This window comes from Dreissena polymorpha, chromosome 16, assembly GCF_020536995.1.
Source record: "Dreissena polymorpha isolate Duluth1 chromosome 16, UMN_Dpol_1.0, whole genome shotgun sequence".
Taxonomy (NCBI): domain Eukaryota; kingdom Metazoa; phylum Mollusca; class Bivalvia; order Myida; family Dreissenidae; genus Dreissena; species Dreissena polymorpha.
Window position 1 is genome coordinate 22023311 of NC_068370.1, and position 14765 is coordinate 22038075.

The following is a 14765-nucleotide window of genomic DNA, read 5'->3' on the forward strand; positions in this document are numbered from 1 at the left end:
TTTTTAAAGACGATTTTACAGACACTTTTTGATTGAATTAAAATATGAAACTCGTTTAATTGTATGTTATGATTATAACGCATACACAAGAAAATTAAGTACACGTATAACATAATAAAAAAAATAATTATCTAACTCAGAATAAAAATCAGAATTAAAAACATTTTTTATAACAGAACCGTTTTTTTAACATGTGTACTTAATGCAAAGCAGCTTTTTTCTTGATTTTATGTTACAGAATAATTGTACCTAAAAAGTGACCTCATTATCCATTGCACGGTAATTGTTACGTTTCAAGAAAATTCACGGTCTGTAATCTCTTGCACCATCTAAAGAAAGTGGAGCCAGAGATAATCCAGGTCTAACGTATGGAAGATTCCACCTGAAAAAAACGAGAACACTCCTGGAGGCGGGCCCGCTTGGCAGGAGGTTCGTCTGCGGTGTTTACAACTACTTCAGGTGCTCCGTCGTCAGAGAAAACGCTGCTGCAGCGCTTCCGCCAAATCCTCCTCGGAGCGAGAACAGGTTCCTCCTTCAACGCTTCTTCTGTGAGGTGCACATTAAACAAAGTTGGAAATCGTGGACAATAAATCAGGGAAATTGTGTACATTTAGAGATATTGAAATATACTTTCAGCAAAATAATCGAACGCGACCTAGTCATTAAAACAAAAAAACATTAGTTGCAAGCTTTATTACAAATGTTTTTAAGATAAAATTATTCGTTTTGGTAAAATGACATGAAAACGACGTATAGTGTGTGATAAAAATATTTATTACACATCTTTATTTAGAACAAGGAACATAAAAATAAAACAAAAATATGTATGTATTGCTTAATTATCACAAAATATATTTCATGCACACATTCACATTACGAAAGTGTTTCAATTAAGACTGTGTATTAAAAGTAACACAACAGTACAACGTTCAGCACTTAAAAGAAGCAAAATAAACAGTAACATGATGTGAAAGGTTAAGCAAAGAGGTAAGCACCTGAGAAACGCGTGGGAGCAGTTGGTGCCATGACGTCACGAGACAGATCGGAAGCAGGCACCAGAGATGGCAGATAGGACAGAATGGAGGAGCCATTTTCTAACCCCACACCGCCCAGCTGCAGGCTCAGCTGGTAATATGAGGCTAGTTGCAAAAACCTGATGATGTTTGACTGAGACTTTGGCTGCGTGCGCATCGCGTTTAGACCCTGGCGCAGATCTCCAGTCTTATCAACGCAACAGCCAGTCGTGGAGCTAAGAGTCGCCTCTCCAAGGGAGCTTCCGGTCCGCGCGCGCCTCTTATTGAGGACGTCGCGGAGGTCTCCGCTGGGCTTTGTGCGGACCACCCTGGTGTCGCCACCCGCTTGTGACGTCTGCACCACTTTCCGACTACAGTCGTCAGAGACTGAGATCTGGAGAGTCAGACTGCAGGGAAAAGAAAGGATATAGCAGGTAGGAGATAAAGAAAAATATAGGTATACATAGGTAATGAGATATGAGGGTCAGTTTTGAGTGAAGAAATACGATTGAGAATCAAGAAGATTTATAACTGCAAATTAGATATATTTTTAAATAAACACTGGTTTATATATGTAAAAAACTATGCGTTTCATAATAAAGTTCAGTATATAGTGAACGATTGGTTATGTCGCAAATTGGAAATGTGTACGCATATTAAAATGGTTATACAACATAATTGGACAGACAGGTAAAATACAGACAGGAAATACTGACACGCGGCCAGAAGGCTTAACGGACGGCCATACAGGAAGACATACGTAAACGTGTATATGAGGATAAGACTTCTTAAAGACATAACAAGATATATGGCACTGCTGTGTATTTGTTAACATTATTTTGTTAATATGTTTATTGTTATTTGAGTTGCTTTCCGATTAGGCTTAGTTCAAATAATTGTCGGTAAGTTTGATAAATAATGCCACTCGCATCCAAACAATATTCGAACATCTAGGCAAGTCATTGGAGAAATTTAATGCGAATTATGTCGTTATTAAGTTACACGTATTGCAATTTTATAAGATATGGGGATTTTCATTCGTTCAAAATCGGATATTATATATAAATGTATTTGCAAAACATGTTTTTTCTAATAATTGTTATTTAAGATGAATTTAGTACGCGTTTGTTGTTTGTTTCTTAGCGTCTTTGTGTTTGTTATTTTCGGCGTACGGTGTCTGGTTTCTGTTATTTATGTCTCTCTATCCGTCAAACTGCAAGACCGCACGCTCGCCCGCCGTCCGTAAGTTCTACCGTTAGTCCGTCTGACTGTCTCGATAATTGTTTTCAACAATATGTTGGTAAATTCAAGGCGGGCATTTACCTGCATAAACTTCTCTTGGGGAAAACAAAGTTCACTACCGAAGGTACGCTTCTTTAACATTTGATTTTAAAGATGTTCTCATTTATAATAAAACGAGACCTTTATTATTATTTTTATTATTATTAATATACCGGATTTATATAGCGCCCTTTTCATGCAAGAGTGCACGTTCAAAGACGCTTTACATAAGAACATTTGTCGTATCGCAGATACGAATACATTTTGCAACACTGTTTCAAAAGAAAACGATCAAAACTACTCAATTATACTATAAAACTACTCTATTATACTATTAGTACTACGTAAAAACATGAACAGTAACCATAGATTAGAAAGATCAACAAGACACTATAAAACTACCCTATGTGTATAGCTATAAGACAATTAATGAAACAATAAAATCTTAAACTAAAACAATAAGTACTACTTAAAAAAACAAAAACATGCACAGTAACCATAGATTTGAAAGATCGGCAAGACAAACCAGAGACAAAACAGAGATACCATTACCACGAGTCCACAAACCCCCAAAGGAATAATAATGCTTCCTTTAAAAGGGTAAATTCAAGTTCATGCAGATTGAGTTCTTTAAGTTCTAAAAGCAAAATGCCACGAAAAACAACATGTAAATGCGATTCACACATATTTCACATTTTCAGAATATTGTTTAACTAGCTTTTTCAAAGTAGTTTGTACGGTATAACTAAAGAAACATTCCCGCTTAAGATGTTGTATAATTTAAGAAGTTCTGGGTACCGCTTTAACGAAAACTTATCACACAAAACGACAAAAATGAACAATGACATCCCGTCGTCAAGGAAAACTTCACCCCACCCACAAATGCAAATAGCTAAGATTTAAAAATAGACAACACAAACGCATTTGTCCTGCAATTTTTGCGCTAAATGTTAAGTAAAATATGTAACGTTCTTTTGTATATCTTTCTTGAGCCATAGGGGATACAATTCGCGTTATTTTCTGTATTTTTTCACGGAGCTCAAAACTGGTCGTTTGTTAACTTTAGCAATAAACATATGACATTAAAGACGTCGTCTGAACGTTACGTCATAAGTTCGTGACATCCGGGTACGTTTTGGCGCGTATAAAACGCCATATACTATAACCCAATAGTAGCTACTTAACAGTGGAATATTGGAGTTGAGCATGTTCGCACACTGCTTTTTAGTATCACGTCAGGGTCTCATGCGTTTATCAAACGGCGTATGTGGGACTTTAAATTGTCGTGTTCACGGCGATGGTATGGAATACCATCACGGCGTTCCAAATGAAGAACTATCCCGCTTTAATAGACTTTGGTTGAAATTCATACCGGAACAAACAGCAACTACATCCGTTTATATGTAAATGCAAAATCAATTTACTCATAAGTTTAGGATTTAAACACATATTCTCAATTGTATAGTATTTCCCAAAGTATTCAAGTGGATTTGATTTTCCCATTCGGGACGACCCCATTCTCAAAATGATGAAAACAATGCAAATACTTTTATTTCTTCATTTCCTGGACACGAAAAGATTAACCATGCACCAAGACTCGAGTTTTCTAAGCCTTGCTTACCCTTTTTATCTGTATTAAAAAGATAAAGAATAAACAACAGATACACGTTATAGAGGAGAGTAGATTAGTGTTTATCTTATTTTTGTTTCCTATAGGGGGATATGGTTGCTGGTTGACACCCATAACCATTCGTATTCGTTCTCACGTGCTCTGTCTTCCGCTGGTGCTGCTCATTATCTGTAGTATATTGAGACCATCATCCGCAGTGAGTACCATCCTAATATACCGACATTATGAGATATCATGATCCTAGATAATATCATCATAAGAAGATGCAATGATTCATAAATACTACCATCTGTACATAAGATTATCCGTATAAACCAATACCCATAGATAACAACCTCCGTAGATATAATCATCCCCATATGTCACCATCCTTAAATAACAACATCAGTCGAAACAATCATCCGTGGATAGCATCTTCGGTAGGTATCATCATTCGTAGATAACATCATCCGCAGATAACATCATCCGTAGATAAGATCTACCATAGACAAAATCATCCGCATATACTATCTTCCGTTGCTAACATCTTCCGTCAATATCATCGTCGGTAGATACTTTTATCAGTAGACAACATCATCCGTAGATATCATCATCCGTAGATACCATTAACCTTAGATGCCGTCATCCGTAGATAACATCATCCAGAGATGCAATCATCCGTATAAGCCATCATCCGTATAAGCCATCATCCGTATATACCATCATCCGTAGATACCATAACACGTAAACACCATCATCCGTATATGACATGATCCTTAGATACTATAATCCGTACGTACCGTCATCCTTACAAACTATCTTCAGTAGATATCAAAACCCGTAGATGACATCGTCCTTAGATACAATAGTGCATACCATCGTTCTACCACGAACAATGGATGCAATAGTCCGTAAACCCTATGATTCGCACATACCATCATCCGTATATATTTTCATCCATACATACCATCCACCTTACTTACCATCATCCGTACTGACCATCATCCGTAGGTATAATCATCCGTAGATACCATCATCCGTTGATACCATCATCCGTTGATAATATCATCCGTAAATACCACGATCCGTAGATACCATGATCCGTAAATACCATGATTCCGTACATACCATCATCCGTAGTTGATCCGTAATCAGTAGATACCATCATCTTTGAGATACCATCAACATTATATACAAAGATTGGTAGATACCATCCGTTGATACCATAATCCTTATATATCATTATTCTAAGATAACATCATCTGAAGGCACCATCGACCGTAAAAACCATGATCAATTGATACCATGATCCGTGAAATACCGTTATTCGTTGAAACCATCTTCCGTAGATTAGATACTCTGTAGATGTCATCCTCCGTGCATACCTCCATCCGTGCATACCGCCATCCGTACATACCGCCATCCGTACATACCATCTTCCGAAGATACCATCATCCGTAGAAACCATGTTCCGTATATTCCATCATCCGTAAATACCACTGTCCGTACAAACAATCATCCGTAGATACCATCATCTGTATATGCCATCATCCGCGGATACCATGATCCCTACATACTATGATCCGTAGATGAACAAAAATATAATGTATTGTGTGCATTGCTGTATGTGTATATGTATTTCCAGAAAAATCAATGTGCTATTTGTTATCATATTTTAAAGGCATGTGATCTGAATTTAGTATTATTAAGCTTAACTTTACAAAATGACTAGTGTTCTGAAAATTGTCTCTTTAAATCATAACTTTATGGTACCTTGATATTAAGTGTTATACTAATAATACATAACAATATACTATCTGATATACAATGCCATAGACACATAGTGTAGTGAGTTAGTTCCTTTTTAACGAGGTAACTAAGAACTTTTACAGATATGGAAAATTATTGTTTGTGTGTTTGATTTTTTTCCCTAAATCTCTGGATTGTAATACTGAGAGGTTAAATATAACTTACACCGGCTTTGTGTTCTCAAACTCTACCCAGAAATTTGCATACTAAATGACATACTTATTAACAACTTATTGATTAAATACAGGAGTATCATTCGTAAGCATATTGGCTTGTGCTTTTTATTCACATGTTATGTTGTATGATTATATACATGTGTTTTATGCATAACCTCATTGGCTTTTGCTTCTCTCCAAATGGTATGTTGTACAGTTATATACATGAGTATTATTTATAAACTCATTGACTAGTGCTTTTTTGTTCACATGTTATGTTGTATAGTTATATACATGAGAATCATTCATAAGCTCATAAGCTCATTGGCTTGTGTTTTTTGGTGTGCACAATTTGTGTTGTATAATTATATACATGAGTATTATGCATAAACACATTGGCTTGTATTTTTGTTCACATGTTGCTTTTTATGGTTGTTCATATGTTTTATTTTATTTTATTTTTTTCTATGTCTCTACTAGGGACACGTCTTTTATTGTGTTTTTCTCTTACTTGTGTGATTATCTCTTTTTACTTCTTCAAGTCTATGGAATATTTATCTTTTTGTATTCTTAATTTTTGTTTTCTATTTTTGTTTGTATGTATGGACATCTTATGTCCTATAAGAGAAACCAACTGGACACATTTTAAAATAAAAATTTACTGGACAAGCACATACAAATTACGATTCACACCACCCTCCACCTACTTAAATGATTAAATTATGTACTTTAAATGTTAAAGGATTAAACAATAAAGACAAACGCATAAAAATCTTCAAATGGTTAGACGAAAAAAAAAATAGTATATGCCTTTTACAAGAATGTCATTTGACACCTACTTTAGCACAAACCTTAAAAGATGAATGGGACGGAGAAATCTATCTCAGTGGAGAACATACTAATAAACAAGGCATTGCCTTTCTGATAAAAAATAATATAGGTGTCACAGTCGATAATTTTAAGGAAATAATAATTGGCAGACAAGCAAGTATAGATATCAAAATACACGAAACACAAATAACATTAATCAACGTCTACGGCCCTAACATAGACGATTCCACATTTTACGAAACATTACAATCCTTTATAATAAATAACCAAGATAAAAACATTATAATCGGTGGTGTTTTCAATACGGTCCTGAACCCATTAATAGATAAAAAGAATGGAAACCTTTATACTCATACTAAAAATAGAAACATTTTAAACAACATAATTGAAAACTACAATATGATAGATATCTGGCGTACAGTATACCCAAACGAGAGCAAATTCACCTGGCATTCAAACACAAAACCAACAATATTTTGTAGATAAGACTATTTTTTAATATCTGAATCTCTTTGCAACATTATTGACACATGTAAAATAAAACCAGGATTTATGACTGACCACTCTCTAGTTGAACTTAAACTGCACAATATACAACCTGAAAGAGGCCCAGGATACTTTAAAATTAACAACAGCATCTTATTAGATACACAATATCAAACACAAATAAAACAGGAAATATTAAATACACTTCAAAATAATAAAGATGCAAACCCAAACACCTTATGGGAAGTAATTAAAGGAAATATACGTAACACAACAATTAGATACACATCATTTAAACAAAAAGAAACACACAAACTTGAAACTGAAACCATCAAAACCAGTGAAACACTTGAAAAACTATTGCATCAAACAAACACAAATGACACCACCGACATTGAAAATGAAATAACATTAAAAAAACAAATATTAGATGGAATCTATCATACACATCTCAATGGAATAATACTAAGAGCGCGGGCACAGCATGTTGAACACAATGAAAAGAATACAAAATATTTCGCAAACATTGAAAAACGTAGAAGTGAACAAAAAACTGTACACAAATTAGTAGTCAATGGCAAAGATATAACAAACAGAACTCAAATACTAGAAGAACAACGTTTGTTTTTCGAAACCCTCTATAAACGAAAAAATGTTGAAAATAACACTCTTTTTAAAAATACACATCATGCTTTAAACCAGGAAGAAAAAGAACTGTGCGACGGATTGCTTAATGAATATGAATGTGGATTAGCCCTAAAAGAAATGCAAAATAACAAAAGCCCAGGATCTGATGGCATCACAATCGAATTTTATAAAATATTCTGGAATGATATAAAAACACATCTAATTAATTCACTTAACTATTCATTTAACAACGAAAACTTAACTACGCTACAAAAACAAGGTATTATTTCACTTATTCCAAAACCTGGAAAAAACTTATAATCCTTATCAAACTGGCGCCCGCTTAGTTTACTAAACAATGATTACAAAATTGCAACTAAAAGTATAGCAAACAGATTTAAAAAAAAATTTACCATCAATCATTTCAAAATCTCAATCTGGTTTCATAAAAGGACGTTACATTAGTGAAAACGTTCGTCTTATCCAAGAATGCATAAACTATTTCAACAATTCAAATAATCCTGGTCTAATATTCTTTGCAGACTTTGAAAAGGCATTCGATTCGCTTGATCATTCTCTTGCTTAGAAAATATAAACTTTGGTGAAAGTCTCATTCAATAGGTCAAACTATTCTATACCGATATTAACAGTATAATCATCAACAATGGCTTCTTTTCAAACAGTTTTAACATCGAACGAGGGGTTCGACAAGGATGTCCACTCTCATCATCGCTTTTTATTATTTGCATAGAGTATCTATCACATCACATCCAATCAAATGAACACATAAAAGGCATATCACTAGAACCTGACGAAGAAATCAAACAATCCCTATTTGCTGATGATGCAACTTATTTTTAAATAACAATTACGATTCTTTCCATAACCTTATAGAGTCGCTAACCCTTTACGGAATGACATCGGGTCTTAAACTAAACAAAAGTAAATGTACTGTGCTACGAGTAGGTAAATTAAAACAAAGTAATGTTCAATATAAAAAAGAAATGAAATTTAATTGGACATCCGATGAAGCCACAACGTTAGGAATTCCATTCACAAATAATGAAAAGGATACAGTTCTTAAAAACATAATACCTAAATTACAGAATTTTAAAAACTGCTTAAAATCATGGCATCATCGTAAACTTACACTAATCGGAAAAAACACAGTATTGAAAACGTTTGCACTACCTAAATTAATATATGTATAAACAGTTCTCCCAAATCCACCAAGTGATGTTATTAACGATATAAAATCAGCAATATTCAATTTCATATGGGACGGTAAGCCTGATAAAATAAAAAGAACTCAGTTAATTCAATCTGTAGAAAATGGAGGTATCCAATTAACGAACATTGAATCATTCTTGAATGCAATCAAATGCAGCTGGGTTAAACGATACCTAGATAATACCAATACGAGTAAATGGAAATTATTCTACCAGAAAATCCTAAAAAAATATGGTGACTCCTTACTCTTTGAATGTAACATCAGCAATAATATCTTACATGAAATTGCAAACGAAAACATATTTCTGTCTGATGTTCTATCAGCGTGGAGTGATGTCACTCATAACTTAGAGACCCAAACCAGCAGTAAAACAATTTTATGGAACAATAAAGACATAACTTCAAACAATAAGACGTTTTTCTATAAAGACTGGTTTGAACGAAGCATTAAATATGTCGACCAATTATATGACTACAGAATTAAGGATTTCTACTCTTTTGATAATATATGCTACATATACGGAATACCTTCAAATAATTTTTTGAAGTACTACACACTAATCAAAAGCATACCCATACATATTAAATCGGAAACCAATACAAATAATACACCATGTACTCAAACAACATTTGTAGAAAACATACTTGGACGAAAAAACAAAACAAATAAAATATTTTACACACAAATTAAAAACCCTGCAGAAAACTCCAAAATCCAAAATAAATGGCAAGTTCTTTTTGGAGAAAATGAACTTAATTGAAAACACATATTTACCATGCCATATAAAGCAACTATTGAAAGCACACTGAGAAATTTTCAATATAAATACATCCATAGAATTATAGCTACAAATAAATATCTCTTTAAATGTAAATTATCTAACTCAAATCTGTGTGACTTCTGCAGTGAAAACATTGAAACTATAGAACATCTTTTTTGGGAGTGCAAACACATCCAGCCTATTTGGAATCAATTAATATCTTTTCTTGAACAACATCAACTAAACGTTAAACTATCTCTTTAAAATGTAAGTTTCGGAATTAACTCATTGAAATCAATAGACTGTAATAATATTGTGAATTTTATGGTTATATTAATGAAATATTTTATCTTAAACATGAAGTACAAAAAACAAGTACCAAATTTTAATTGTTTTGTCCATAGTCTTAAACTTAAAATTCAAATTGAGAAAGAAATAGCCCTCAGTAATGACACATTACACATCTTTGAACAAAAATGGAATCGGATTAAATTCTCATAATGTTTTGTCCACTTATATACATTTCACTCTAATGTTAGTCTATCTCTCTAAAATAGTTTTGTTTATTTTTTTATTCTTATTTTTTCAATCAGACAAGATCATTGTGAATATACAACAAAACACACAAGTCCAGTATCTTTTCTTTCAACTTTATACAATTCATCATATTTCATAACTATTCCTCTGTTGTTCTTTTCTTTTCTCTCAAAAAAAAATAAATATATATTAGCATATCTTGTATAACATGTCTGAACTACATTGCTTTGTACAATCACTATGTTGTATGATCATATACATGTTTACATTGTATGTATGATATTGAATTAAAAAAAAATGATCCGTAGATGCCTTGATCTATAGATACTATGATCAGTATATACAATGGTTCATAGATACCGTGATCCGCAGATACCATGATCCGTAGTTACAATCATCTGTTGATACAATCATCCATAGACAACACCATCCTTAGTTATCATCCTCCATATATAACATAATCCTAACATTCCAGCATACGTAGGTACGATGATCCGTAGATGCCATGATCTGTAAATACTGTTATCCGCACATACCATCATCCGTAGATACCATCATCCGTATATACCATTGTTTTAAATATCATCATCCGTTGATATCATCATCGGTAGATAACATCCTCCGCATATACCTTCAACTGCAAATACCACAATTTGAATTACCATGGTCTATCAATAACATCATCTGTAGATATCATAATCCGGAGATGCCATGAGCAATATATATCATCATCCGTAGATAACATCAGCTGAGATACCTTCATACGTAGAGACCATTTTCCGTTGACACCATCATGCGTTGATACCGTAATAAGTAGATACCTTCATCCTCTAGAAACCATAGACATTATATACCATGATAAATAGATTCCCTTTTCCATAGGTAGGTACCATCAATCGTAGAAACCATGATTCATATATACCATGATCCGTAGATACTAGGATCAGTTCATACCATGATCCATAGAAGCCATCATTCGTTTAAGCCATTAGTCGTGAAACCATCATCCTTACATAACCCCTTCCGTACATGTCATCATCCGTAAAAAATGTCATCATCCGTACATACTATGATCCGTTGATACCATGATCCGTAGATACCATGATCCGTAGATACCATGATCCGTAGATACCATGATCCGTAGATGCCATCATCTGTATATACTATCATCCGTAGATACCATCATCCGTAGATTTCATCATCCGTAGATATCCGTAGATATCTTGATCCGTATATTCCATGATCAGTTGATATCATCACACGTAAACACCATCATCCGTAGATACCATGATCCGTTCATAACATGATCCGTAGATACCATGATCCGTAAATTCCATGATCCGTAGATACCATGATCCGTAGATTCCATGATCCGTAAATTCCATGATCCGTAGATGCCATCATCCGTATATACCATCATCCGTAGATATCATCATCCGTAGATGTCATAATCCGTAGATGCAATCATTTGTAGATACCATGATCCGTAAATCAGTAGATATCATCACACGTAAACACCATTATCCATAGATTTCATGATTCGTAGATATCATAATCCGTACGTAACATCATCGTTATACACCATCATCAGTAAATATCAACACCCGTAGATAACATCGTCCTTAGATACCATGGTTAGGACATATCATCATTCTACCACGATCAATGGATACTATAGTCCGTATACCCTTTGATTCGCACATACGATCATCCGTATATACCATCATACAAACATACCATCATCCTTACTTACCATCATCCATAGATATTACAATCCGTAAATAAAATCATCCGTAGATACCATGATCCGTAAATGCCATGATGCCGTACATACAATCATCCGTAGATACCGTAATTAGTAGATACCATCATCCTCGGGATACCATCAAAGGTAGATATCATGATCCGTAGATACCACGATCAATAGATACAATAGTCCGTATACCCTATGATTCGCACATACGAGCCAACCTATATACCATCATCCATACATACCATCATCCTAACATACCATCATCCGTACTTACCATCATCCGTAGATACAATCATCCGTTATTACAATCATCCGTATATACCATGATCCATAAACGCCATGATTCCGTACATACCGTAGATACCGTAATTAGTAGATACCACCATCCTCGAGATACCATCAACATCATATACCATGATAGGTAGATATTATTATCCGTAGATACCATTTTCCATAGATATGATTATTCGTAGATACATGTAACATCATCTGTAAATACCATCAACCGTAGAAACCATTACACCATGATCCGTAGATACCATCATCTGTTAAAACCATTATTCGTAGAAACCATCTTTCGTAAAACAGATCTTCTGTAGATGTCATCCTCCGTAAATACCGTCATCCGTATATACCACCATTCGTAGTTACCATCATCCGTAGAAGCCATGCTCCGTAGATTCCACAATCCGTATATACCACCATCCGTACATACCATCATACGTAGATACCATTATCTATAGATGCAATCATCCGTGAATACCATGGCCTGTACATCTCATGATCCATGGAAACTATGATCCGTAGATGTCATCATGCATCGATGCCATACTACCATGATCCGCGAATATCAAGATCGGTAGATGCCATCATCCATTGATACCATGATGCGTAGATACCATGATATATAGATACCGTGATCCGCAGATTCATTGATCCGTAAGTACCATCATCCTAAGATACAATCATCCGTAGACAACATCATCCTTAATTATCATGCTTCATATATAGCATTAACCTAACATACCATCATCCACACATTCCGTCATCCGTAGATACAATCATCCCTAGATAGCATCGATTGTAGATGACATCATGCGTTGATATTATCATCCGTAAATACGATCATCCGTAGATAGCATCGTTCTTAAATAACATTATTCGTAAATATCATCATCCGTAGATAACCATCATGAGTTTATACCATCCTCCGCATATACCTTCATCTGGAATACCATCATTGGAAGGTATGATCTATAAATATCATCATCCGTAGATACCATGATCCGGACACCATGATCCATAGATACCATCAGCCGTAGATAACATCATCTGAGATACCTTCATACGTAGATACCATGAGATACCTTCATACGTAGATACCATGATCCTTAGATAACATTATCTGAGATACCTTCATGCGTAGATACCATGTTCCGTACATAACATTATCTGAGATACCTTCATGCGTAAAAACCATGATCCGTAGATAACATTATATGAGATACATGCATGCGTCAGCACCATGATCCGTAGACACCATCATGCGTTGACATGTAATTACTAGATACCTTCATCCTCTTGATTCTATCAACATTATGTACCATGATCAGTAGATACATTAATTCATAGATATAACTATTCATAGATAAAATCATATGTAGATACCATCAATCGTAGAAACCGTGATCCGTAGATACCCTGGTCCGCAGATACCATCATCCGTACATACCATCCGTTTAAACCATTATTCGTGCAGCCATTATTCGTGCAGCCATCATCCATAGATAACATCTTCCGTAGATACCATGATCCGTACATACCATCATTCATAGATACCATGATTAGTAGATACCATCATCCGTAGATGCCATCATCCCGTTATACCATCATGGATACATTCATCCACATACAACATCATCCGTAGTTATCATCCTCCACACATAACATAATCCTTACAAACCATGATCCGTAAATACCATGATCTGTAGATACTATCATCCGTAGATGACATCATCTGAGATACCTTCATCCGTAGATACCATCATCCATTAAAACGATTATTTGTAGACACCATCTTCCGTAGATAACAACATCCTCTGTAGATACCACCATCCGTACATATCACCCTACGTAGATACCAACATACGTAGATACCATCCTCCGTACATACCACCATTCGTAGATACCACCATACGTAGATACCATCCTCCGTACATACCATCATACGTAGATACCATCCTCCGCACATACCACCATACGTAGATACCGTCCTCCGTACATACCATCATCCGTAGACACCATTCTCCGTACATACCATTATACGTAGATACCATCCTCCGTACATACCATCATCTGTAGATACCATCCTCCGTAGAAAGCATCACCCGTAGAAACCATGGTCTTTAGATTCTTTCCTCCGTATGTATACCACCATCAGTATATACCATCATCCTAGGATACCATGACCCGTAAATAATATTATCCGTAGATGCCATCATGCATGGATGCCATCATACTATGGTTCTTGAATATTAAGATCTTTACCTGCAATCATCCATACCGTACCATGATCCTTAGATACCATAATATATAGATAGTTTTTAGATAGATACCATAGTCCGCAGAAACCATCATCCATAGATACCATCATCCATAGATACAATCATCCGT

The 14765-nt window shown here is 34.8% G+C and overlaps 1 long non-coding RNA gene across 1 annotated transcript in view; it reads right to left on the reverse strand.

Moving 5' to 3' along the window:
• The window catches only part of LOC127862335 (uncharacterized), a 28498-nt gene that overhangs the window by 12668 nt on the left and 1065 nt on the right, over window positions 1-14765 (reverse strand). Inside the window, exons 2-3 of the long non-coding RNA XR_008040550.1 lie at window positions 996-1420; window positions 250-546 (exon numbers count right to left, since the gene is read on the reverse strand). This is a non-coding gene — a long non-coding RNA (uncharacterized LOC127862335). The remainder of the gene's footprint in view (window positions 1-249; window positions 547-995; window positions 1421-14765) is intronic.